At 38.3% G+C, this 10646-nt stretch overlaps 1 protein-coding gene across 1 annotated transcript in view; it reads left to right on the top strand.

Moving 5' to 3' along the window:
- Positions 1 to 5460: 5460 nt before the first annotated feature.
- Positions 5461 to 10646, top strand: part of TANGO2 (transport and golgi organization 2 homolog) — a 221829-nt gene continuing 216643 nt past the window's right edge. The window contains exon 1 of the mRNA XM_089672462.1: positions 5461 to 5573. The gene's annotated coding sequence lies outside the window, so the exon portion shown is untranslated. The remainder of the gene's footprint in view (positions 5574 to 10646) is intronic.

Genomic DNA, 10646 nt, shown 5'->3' with positions numbered 1-10646 from the left:
GAGAGAGAGGTGAGAGAGAAGGGGGGAGAAAGAGGGCAGAGAGAGAGAGGGGGGAGAAAGAGGGCAGAGAGAGGGGGTGTCACCAAGTGTTCCCGTACCAGGTGACACCAACCCTAGGGATGCCACTGCTTTCATCTTATCCTCTTTCCTTCTGTACTGGCTGGGTGAAGTCACCCCCTTATCTACCTATTTTACCTTAGTCTGTAAAGCCGGCTGTAGATGGAGCAATTTTATTTCCTACAACCATGGGTTGCAAGAAAGAAAACCACTTGATTCCCCCATCAACACACTCAGTGTTGATGAGGGAATCCCTCCCGCAGAGGTATTGTGTTCTGCCGGCGGGGGGAGCCATCCCCACTGGGACAACACAGTGATTATTGCTAGCAGCTAAAATAGCCCCTAGAAATAATTGCATGTAAAATCCGACAGGCTGGTTGTTCCCAAGTTGATTGATTGATCAACTTGGGTACATTCAGCCTGCCCATACATATTCTGAATCTCAGCCAGTCTCTGCTGAACTGGCCGAGATTGAACCGTCTATGACCAGCTTAAGTTACCCGCGTACCACACATGGTATCTTGCCTTTATCTACCTACATTCATTAGTCCCACTTACTTAGTGGACCATGTGACTCAGATCTAACCACCCTCAGCTACAAGTAATTTAATATCCTGTGAATGTGAATCATGTCCTGTCAAGTACATCCCATGATGGTAGCAAGATGTTTACTGGAGTTTGGGACTTCCATCTACATTTTTCTGTATTATCCAGTCTTCTGTTAATGCACCTCTATTACATAATCTTACGAAATATCACTATACAGTGGAGCAAAAAAGTATTTAGTCAGCCACCAATTGTGCAAGTTCTCCCACTTAAAAAGATGAGAGAGGCCTGTAATTGGCATCATAGGTAGACCTCAACTATGAGAGACAAAATGAGAAAAAAAAAATCCAGACAATCACATTGGCTGATTTGGAAAGAATTTATTTGCAAATTATGGTGGAAAATAAGTATTTGGTCAATATCAAAAGTTCATCTCAATACTTTGTTATATTTCCTTTGTTGGCAATGACAGAGGTCAAATGTTTCCTGTAAGTCTTCACAAGGTTGGCACACACTGTTGCTGGTATGTTGGCCCATTCCTCCATGCAGATCTCCTCTAGAGCAGTGATGTTTTGGAGCTGTCACTGGACAACACAGACTTTCAACTCCCTCCAAAGGTTTTCTATGGGGTTGAGATCTGGAGACTGGCTAGGACACTCCAGGACCTTGAAATGCTTCTTACGAAGCCACTCCTTCGTTGCCCGAGTGGTATGTTTGGGATCATTGTCATGGTGGAAGACCCTGGCAAGTTTTATCTTCAATGCCCTTGCTGATGGAAGGAAGTTTGCACTCAAAATCTCTTGATACATGGCCCCATTCATTCTGTCCTGTACATGGATCAGTCGCCCTGGTCCCTTTGCGGAGAAACAGCCCCAAAGCATGATGTTGCCACCCCCATGCTTCACAGTAGGTATGGTGTTCTTTGGATGCAGCTCAGCATTCTCTCTCCTCCAAACACGACGAGTTGTGTTTCTACCAAACAGTTCTATTTTGGATTCATCTGACCATATGACATTCTCCCAATCCTCTTCTGGATCATCCAAATGCTCTCTAGCAAACTTCAGACGGGCCCGGACATGTACTGGCTTAAGCAGGGGGACACGTCTGGCACTGCAGGATATGAGTCCCTGGCGGCGTAGTGTGTTACTGATGGTAGCCTTTGTTACATTGGTCCCAGCTCTCTGCAGGCCATTCACTAGGTCCCCCCATGTGGTCCTGGGATTTTTGCTCACCGTTCTTGTGATCATTTTGACCCAACGGGGTGAGATCTTGCGTGGAGCCCCAGATCGAGGGAGATTATCAGTGGTCTTGTGTGTCTTCCATTTTCTAATTATTGCTCCCACAGTTGATTTGTTCACACCAAGCTACTTGCCTGTTGCAGATTCAGTCTTCCCAGCCTGGTGCAGGTCTACAATTTTGTTTCTGGTGTCCTTCGACAGCTCTTTGGTCTTCACCATAGTGGAGTTTGGAGTGTGAATGTTTGAGGTTGTGGACTGGTGTCTTTTATACTGATAACAAGTTCAAACAGTTGCCATTGATACAGGTAATGAGTGCAGGACAGAAGAAGGTACGGGTCTGTGAGAGCCAGAAATCTTGCTTGTTTGTAGGTGACCAAATACTTATTTTCCACCATAATTTGCAAATAAATTCTTTCCAAATCAGCCAATGCGATTGTCTGGATTTTTTTTCCCATTTTGTCTCTCATAGTTGAGGTCTACCTATGATGCCAATTACAGGCCTCTCTCATCTTTTTAAGTGGGAGAACTTGCACCATTGGTGGCTGATTAAATACTTTTTTGCCCCACTGTATGTTCAAAATGTAATAGAATAAAACAAAAAATGTATTTAAACAGAAATATGCTGTTATTTACTGATGTGGATTGAAGAGAGACAATTATGCTTTTCCATAGCAAGGGTAGTCATTTCAGCAGAGAAAACAAGTAACACTTATTTAGGTGATTAGTCAACACCAAAAGAAAACAAACGCTTTGCAAAATACAAATTCTGTAACAGAGTGTAAAGTGAAGCAGTTGAACAGTTGGTGAAAGAGCTGGAACAAACTTCCCTATGATGTAAAAGAAGCAAAGCCACTGTTTTAGGAAAAAAAAATAGGGCTATTAGGATACAGTATAAACCCTTGGCTAAATCAGACACTGTGCATATACCTGTATCTAGTAAAGAACACCTATCTCCCAGACATGCACAATTAGGCAGAGGCAAAACAAAATCCTTAAACAAAAAAAAATATGTGGGAGATCTCACATGGCAAAACTGATCTCAGAATGTCTAATGCTCACAGCTGCAAAAAAGGAGGGTCATTATACTAAGATGCATTAAAGATAGAAAGCACAAGTAAATATGAAATATTGGGCAGCACAGTGGCTAAGTGGTTAGCACTTCTGTCTGGCAGTACTAGGGTACTAAGGAAAAATAGACATACCAACAATAATTTCGATGATTTTGGGACTAAATATTCAGGTATATTACTCAGCAGCACTATTATACTGTAGGATCAAATGGCAATGAAATAGAACAGTTTGATAGCTGGCCAAACAGTATCGAAATAATTTGGGACATCACCAGAGCATATGGATTAAAGTTCTGTTGGTGTTGGAGCACCTGGGGGAGCATGGTGAGTCAGTCCTACCCTATGAGTGGAGTTTTTGAGGGGTGTAGTAAACCATCTGTAGGATAAATAGCTGTGTCAATCTTTGAGGAGGAGACAGAGATATGGAAGGTATTGCTTCCAGAGTTACTGCCCATCAGTGCTCATCTATGTCACCTAGCACTGATATTTTTAATGAATACTCAAAAGTCTTTGATAAACTAGAATCATTTTTTGGAGAATACAAAATCCAAAAGGGTAAACTATTATGGGATCTTCCTAGCTGGAATCTATTCTTTTAAAAGACAGTCCCACTTCTTTTGCTTCTAAGCAAGTAGCACAAGAGCTGTCCAACCACCAGCACCTACTTGTACAAACCACATGGAAGGAGTATTAGCAATAAGCTAGTTCTCCAACAGTACAGAAAAACCCTTCAAAACCCAGGTGCTTGCCATTCTCTGCTAAAGAGGATCTACAGTATCTCCTGTATACATCTGCATGGCTGGACATTTGTATGCGCTGTGCCCAGAAGAATAGTGCAGAAAAAGTAAGGAATATTTTACAATAAGAGTCCTTACATATTCTAAAATACTACCCGATGTTAAAGGATATACATCATTTATAACAATTACTAATGGATTGAATTTTCTTATTGTCTATAACATTTTACAGGCCTTTTTTTATTTGGTGCTATCACATATAAGAGAATTATTGGAAAATATTTATGTGCAGGGTATATTGAGTGATATAGTGAAATAAGAAAAATATCTGCCATTCAAATGACTGTAACTGGCAGGTTTACATAAATCCTCATATTTTCCTTCTAGTTGTTGAAGGTGTTTGCTGAAGAGATTGCAAAACATGGGATTAATAAAGCAAGCATCTGCAAGTTAATCCCTGCTTGCTACTTTTCTCTATCCTCTTATACATCTTTTCAAAGCTCTGCCAGACATGGTTTACCTCCTCACCAAAGCCCCTTGATATTGAAGTCTAGAGTTGAAGACCAGACAATCAGCTGTGCGCTGAAAGCAAATTTTGCCAGGCTGTGTCTTTCCTAAATATACATGCAGCGACAACTCTTAGTGCTCATACACACTGGCGTTCGTATATGGATTATTTTCTTAGTGGTTTGAAGTAACTCACTTACAGCATTTGTATGTTTTTTTAACTGAATTTTTTTGGTGAAGGAAAATAATGGTTTATTTTCACTTTAAATTATAAAATTTTTTAATATGTTATTTATATATTTTGAATTTACATTGTGTATAAACAGTTATGATTATTATTCTTCCCACAGCTGCAACCACCCCTACCCAAAATTTTAATGGCACGCCACCCGCACTGGAAATCATACCCGCACTGGGAACCACACTGTAGTGCAGTTACCGGTGCAGGCTGCGATTTCTGGAAAGGTGCAGGGACCTTTTCTCAGCGTTTTGCGAGGCATGGAAGCCCATTCAAGTGAAAGGGCTGCTATGCCCACAAAACTGCACTAATGTGCACTGAGGCTATAAACACAAAAGTTATGTTCTGTAAAGATCGTGCATAAACGTACATATACACACGTATGCATGTAAAGTACTGCATTCAAATGTAACATTTTCCACTTTTATTTTACGCCTCTGAACAAAGCAATCTATTACTGATCTTTGTGCAGTTGTGCATATTGCCCATAGACAATGATGCACAAAAAAAAGCCTGTGTGCAAGAGGCCTTAAAGTGGTGAGTTGGAAGGGAAGAGAGAGACCGGCAACCACCAAGGAAGAATATCCAAAATAATATGACTTTACATATATCAAGTAACATCCACCATTGTCAATTGAACACACTCATATATTGTCAGTAATAGAGTTATAATTCAAGTGAATCATTTGGATGCATATTCATGGAATCCATAGGGAGTCAATTGTTTGTAGGAACCCCTGGGATTGTGTATCATTTGCTTTTTACATCCAATTTTCAAGCAGACTTTTTCTTTAAAAGTTGAGCTCAATCATAAATGAGGCAGTCGGTGATCTCTCATTTTTATGTTGATTCCTCCTCCCTAGGAGAAAGGTCAACAAAATCTGGAGTAACAAACAGAACATTCAGTTTTTCAAATATATTCTCGGCAGTATTACTGTTTTAAAACCACACTCCTAGGGAAATCGTCTATGTAGGCAACATGATTTCCTTCCAAATGCCCTTTGAGATGATTTTAATTAGAAAGATAAGAACATGTTGTAACTGCAGTTATTTCTTTAGCTCCAGAATCATTGCTCAACTACACCAGTCCAGCTGGTGCATTGTGAAACTTTCAAACAGTTGTCTCATCAGCCACTGAGAGGAAGAGTAGTCAAAGACACAGGAGTCAGACAGATACAAGGTAATCGCACATTTTAATGCTATTTTTTTGTTAATTAAGGAGGATATGCTACATTAAATAGTCGTCACAGATTTGTGGAATATGTAGAAATCGTAACATAATATTTGCATAATCTGATGAGTACACAGACTCATGCAGGCTAAACCAGTCTATTTGTGGGGAGGTCATAAATAAGAACTAACTCTGGGGCAGTACAGACTTTTGTATACTTATGTGCATACATTCATTGGAAAAAAGTGCAGATATGTGTTATTTCCATCTACTTAATAAAACTGGAGCAAAATTGGAGCAAAGATTAAGCTGTTGCCCATAGTAATAGGTTTTGCAATAGCAAGCAGGGTTTGCTATTTAAAGAAAAAAATAACCTTGCTATGGGCAAAAGCTTTGCTTTTTCTTTGCTTTATTAAATTACAGCAAGAATTTAAATACTGGAGCAAAGTGTAGAGGCATAACAAGGTGTGTTACTTCCTCATTGTGATATGTATGCTTGGGCTAAGCACTGACAAAGCAAGCTGGTACTAGTAAAGTAAGTGAAGGGAAGTTGGGGGCAGGGATGATAAAATTGATTTATGGGACCAAAATTTTGACTGAAATCATGGTGGATCTTGTAATGTAGACAGCCACCAATATCCGAGGGCATGTATTTTTTTAAGTTTTACATTTTGTGTATTATTTAGCCAGATTCATAACCTATCGCTACATCTGTTTTATACTGCTTTGCATTTCCTACTTTGTGTCTGCTCAACCTTTCAAGTAGCCAATCAGGCAGGCTTGCCTCACCAGATATACCGAACGCTTTACATACATAACAAAGACAGATTAGACAGGGAACTGGGCCATAGACCTGCCACTGCAGATTATACCAAAGCAGAGATCTTTAGAGCTCAAAATCTTTTTTCAAAGAAATAAAAGGTCACTATATGAATGAAGCCTGCAAACAGCAGCTGCAGGCTCCACTGGTAAATATCTTATTGTAACATGTAAATACAATACATTTGGTTTTTCAAGCTACATAAATGAAGACTGTAAATGGGCAATGACCCTCATTCCTAGGGAAACCAGCAAAATATGTCAGATGCCCTTGACTGATTGAATTTTCTTTTTTAAATCTTATGGTTGCAGTTTTTACTTTTTTTACTTTTTTCTCATATTTTCATATATATTTTAGAAGAAGGATCTTTTGACAGTTGGATAGTGACCAAATTTATTTATATTACTATTATCAACCAATAAATATAGAAAATATTGTACCCCTTTCCTTGTTATTTTAACTGCATATAAGAGTGACAATAAAGCACTGCGACATAGATGAAAAAGGACCTTCTCTGCAACATTCAAATACAAGGTCAAATGTACACGTGCAGAATTAAAGACTCTCCTTCTCTTCCATTCTAAAATAATCTTCTTCTTTTTTTTTGTTCCTTATGGTCTTACACATGCAGTAGTTGTATCACTCAAACAACAATCCTATAAAATAACATTTTTGCAAATCTTGAATGTCTAACCTTTCTCTGAAGAATTAGACAGATGTTCAGAATTTTTTAAAAAAGACTATATTTCTTGTGTTAAATTTTCCAGTTAATAGTTTCAAGCAAAGATGACACAAGCTAAGCTAAAGTGGCAAAAGATAACAAGCACAGTTGGTTTCTTTCCATCTGACTTTTCAGTCCAGCAACCAAGGCTGAAATTTCTTGGGCCAGTGTACAGTAAAAATATTACACAACATATACCTATAATCATATTTTCAATGTGTTAATTTATTAACTTCTTTTGTCCTTGGTAGCTGCTGTTGTAGTGGCAGTCTGGCATCCCTTGTAATAGGAAGGCGTAAGGTTGAAATAAAGGACCAGTGAGTGCTTCATCCTTTCTAAGGACTGTCAGATTGTGCATCAATGCTTCATAAATCATTGATTGGTGTTATGGTAAAGCTAGAGACATCTGGCAAACTGTGGGCCACACAATAATATATGAAAAAATTGGTTCATGACTATGATGACATTGGGGTGGAAACATGAAAGAGGAGGTTGACCTGTCACAACCAATAAGCAAAAACAAAACTGCTGTAGCACAAGCATTGTCAGACTATATCGTCAGTGCCCTTGCCTCTTACTCTTAGGTTGTCGTTGTGTGGAGCATTGCAGGTGGTTTCATGAAAATATATGGGCAAAATTTGTAACCCAAGATTAATGCTAACCAAAAACCAATAAGGCATACATGCAGGACCAGATTACCCTCAAAATGTATGATCAGAAGGTAAGGTAATGAACAGGAAACCTCTGCTAAGCGGAACATCCCTCTTCATTTTAATAAAAATTATAGGGAGGAACAAATTAGGAGGAAACCCTGCAGGCACCACTTATTTCAGAGGGGAACAAAAATGAACAGGGTAAGTTTGCTATCTTGTAAAAGCACTGCTTCCTGTGGTGAGGTCGGGGGCATCATTGGCCAATATCATCTTTCATGTATTCTAAGTTCTAGCTAACTAGGTAAGTGCGATCAAAATCTTTTCCCCATAGTTTTAAGTCAGCATACTGGCCAGAAATGCCATTATTTTATTACAATAAAGCCACTTTCTCATCTTCTTTGTAATCACATTGGCTGATTTATACTCCCAAACTGTATAGTCCTCTAATTACTGCCTGCAAATCCAAACTTTCAAATGTGTTTTGGCTCAATGACAGTTGTATCTCCATTCTGCTGTCAATGATGGCTCCATGAGTTGACAGTCAAAAGCAATGGACTTGAAGGTCATCAAAAATGTAATTGCTCTTTGGCTATGTAAGCAATCAGTGAATGGATTCATCATAGAACAGCCATTTACTCTTCAGCATTGCAATGTCATACCATTGTGAAATGGTGCATCCATCACTGGACAGGTCACACCTCATCTAACAGTTTGCCCTTGTACTCTTCTACGTAACCAGTACCTTGTAGAAGCCCTAACAGCAATACCTATCTACTTCTTTCAGACAATGCTAAAATACAGTATATTTATATGAAACTAAAAGCAATTTTTATGTGTACCATACTCATTTTAAACATAATAATTTCTGTTGAATATGGCAATACTGTTACTGTGTTTTAGTAAACCTTAAATGTTCCAAAAAAAAAAGCTAAAATCTTCTAATGTTATATATCCTGTAGTTGGAATCCCATGATGCTATGCTCCAGAAAAAAAAAATGTATTCTCTTTTTTTCTTTTTGTCCATCATCATTTTAGGCCTTCCTTGGTTAAGGATGTTGAGGATGTTGATGCTGACAGTTAACAAAAAATGCATTTACTTCAATTCCCTTAGCAAAGCATTTTTCATCTACGAAAATATGTACTAATGTATACATGTGTATTCTGGTCACACCATAGTAAATTGTTTTGAACTCAGTAGGGAGACTTTTTCTTTGCTTTTTCAGAAGAATGAAAAAATATTCCCCTATTAAAACCTGAACTGTGAAAATTCATTAGAATCAGATCCCAGGAATAAATCAGACTAATTGTTGGCAGAACATATTTTACAAAGCTTGCTTCTCTTTTCTGGGTATGCCCATAATCATGGTTCATTTAGAGACTGTCATGGTCAAAATCAAATCTGCAGCCCTATCACAGAAAATCAGAGAAATGTAAGGGGAATTGTGACACTTCATAAAAAAAACAGAAAAGCAATCAATCGGGTAAGCATTAAAGTGTTACTAAACCTACAACAGTAAAATCAGTCTGTTTATGCAATAAAGCATGCTTGTTATACTCATTGTGGAACCTAAGGGGTTTATCCTCTGTATTGTGTAAAAATGCTGTTTGATCCTGACTTCCATGATCTTCCCCTTCTTCCAGTGTTCCCCTCTTATCTCCTGATAAGACATATCATAGGAAGTCACTCTGCACATGCTCAGTTTGGCATGTATTGCTAGAGAGGGTTTTTTTTCTTTGGAGAGTGCATGTGATCAGCAAAGGGCCAATAAGCAATGTTCTGCATCTTCCTAGAGCAGAATGAAAGCTCCTCCTACAAGCTTTAACATGTGCTCTGCCGGACACTGATAGAAGTCACAAGACTGATCTAACTGCTGATGAGAAAAGGTATTTAGCAGTTTATATTTACTAAAATAATTGCACTTCCATGTTGTGTGTACTGTGGGAGACCAGATATAGTGAATGCAGAGGCATGGGTTTAGTAATACTTTAAGCATGTTTTCATTATATAAGTGCATGTACAATATTTTATTGTCCTTATTCAACATGCTTCTTGTTAGCTGAGTAAGACTGAGTGAGATTATCATTATATATCATTCATAAATAGAACACTTTTGACCACAACCCTTTTAAATCTACATTCTAATGGCAATATATATATATATATATATATATATATATATATATATACCCACACAATCTGTTGATGTCATCACTGAGGGACATTTTGTTATGTGCTAAGCAGTAGATTCTTCCAAACTGTAGTTAATACTGCAAAGTATATGTGTGTAAGGTGTTGAGACTGGGTAAGGGCAGCTGGCATCTCTTCAGTCTCAGTTCAGGACTTAGTTTTCTAGACACGTAAGAAGAACGGTGAGAGGCCTTATGAAACATCTGTTGTTACTTTCACCCCCATAAATTGTGTTTCACTTGCAATTTTTACAGCAATAATATATTTCAATAGAATGGGTGTCCTGGAAAGCTAGGCCACAAAGTAAGTTCTGGACAGTTTTATGAAACAGAAAATCTGGAGGGGAAATGGTATACTGTAAAATGAAGTTGTCAGGACATAAGGAAAAATCTGCTGCTGGTACATCTATCCCAATTTGTTTGGCCACTAAATTATACTCAGGACAAATGTTTTGCAGTTTAACCACACTGAGCTTTTGAATGTCAAGCTGTGTGACGGCTGGAAATGTCAAGCCATTTCAGTGAAATAATGCTAAAACCACAGGGTACCAAAAAAGTACTAGTTTATGGTTTGAAATACACAAGCAGTTTCTGTCAGGTCCTGAAAAATATCAATTACTTTGTCATGTACATAGACCCTAGGGTGCCTGTGTGTAGATTGGTGTATATATCAAAGTAGTCTTTGATATATACACCAATAT

Source organism: Staurois parvus, unplaced genomic scaffold, assembly GCF_062004578.1.
Source record: "Staurois parvus isolate SC_StPar_1 unplaced genomic scaffold, SC_StPar_1.0 ptg000129l, whole genome shotgun sequence".
NCBI lineage: Eukaryota > Metazoa > Chordata > Amphibia > Anura > Ranidae > Staurois > Staurois parvus.
Note: the sequence above shows the minus strand (reverse complement) of the source record. Positions and strands in the feature narration are given on the sequence as shown.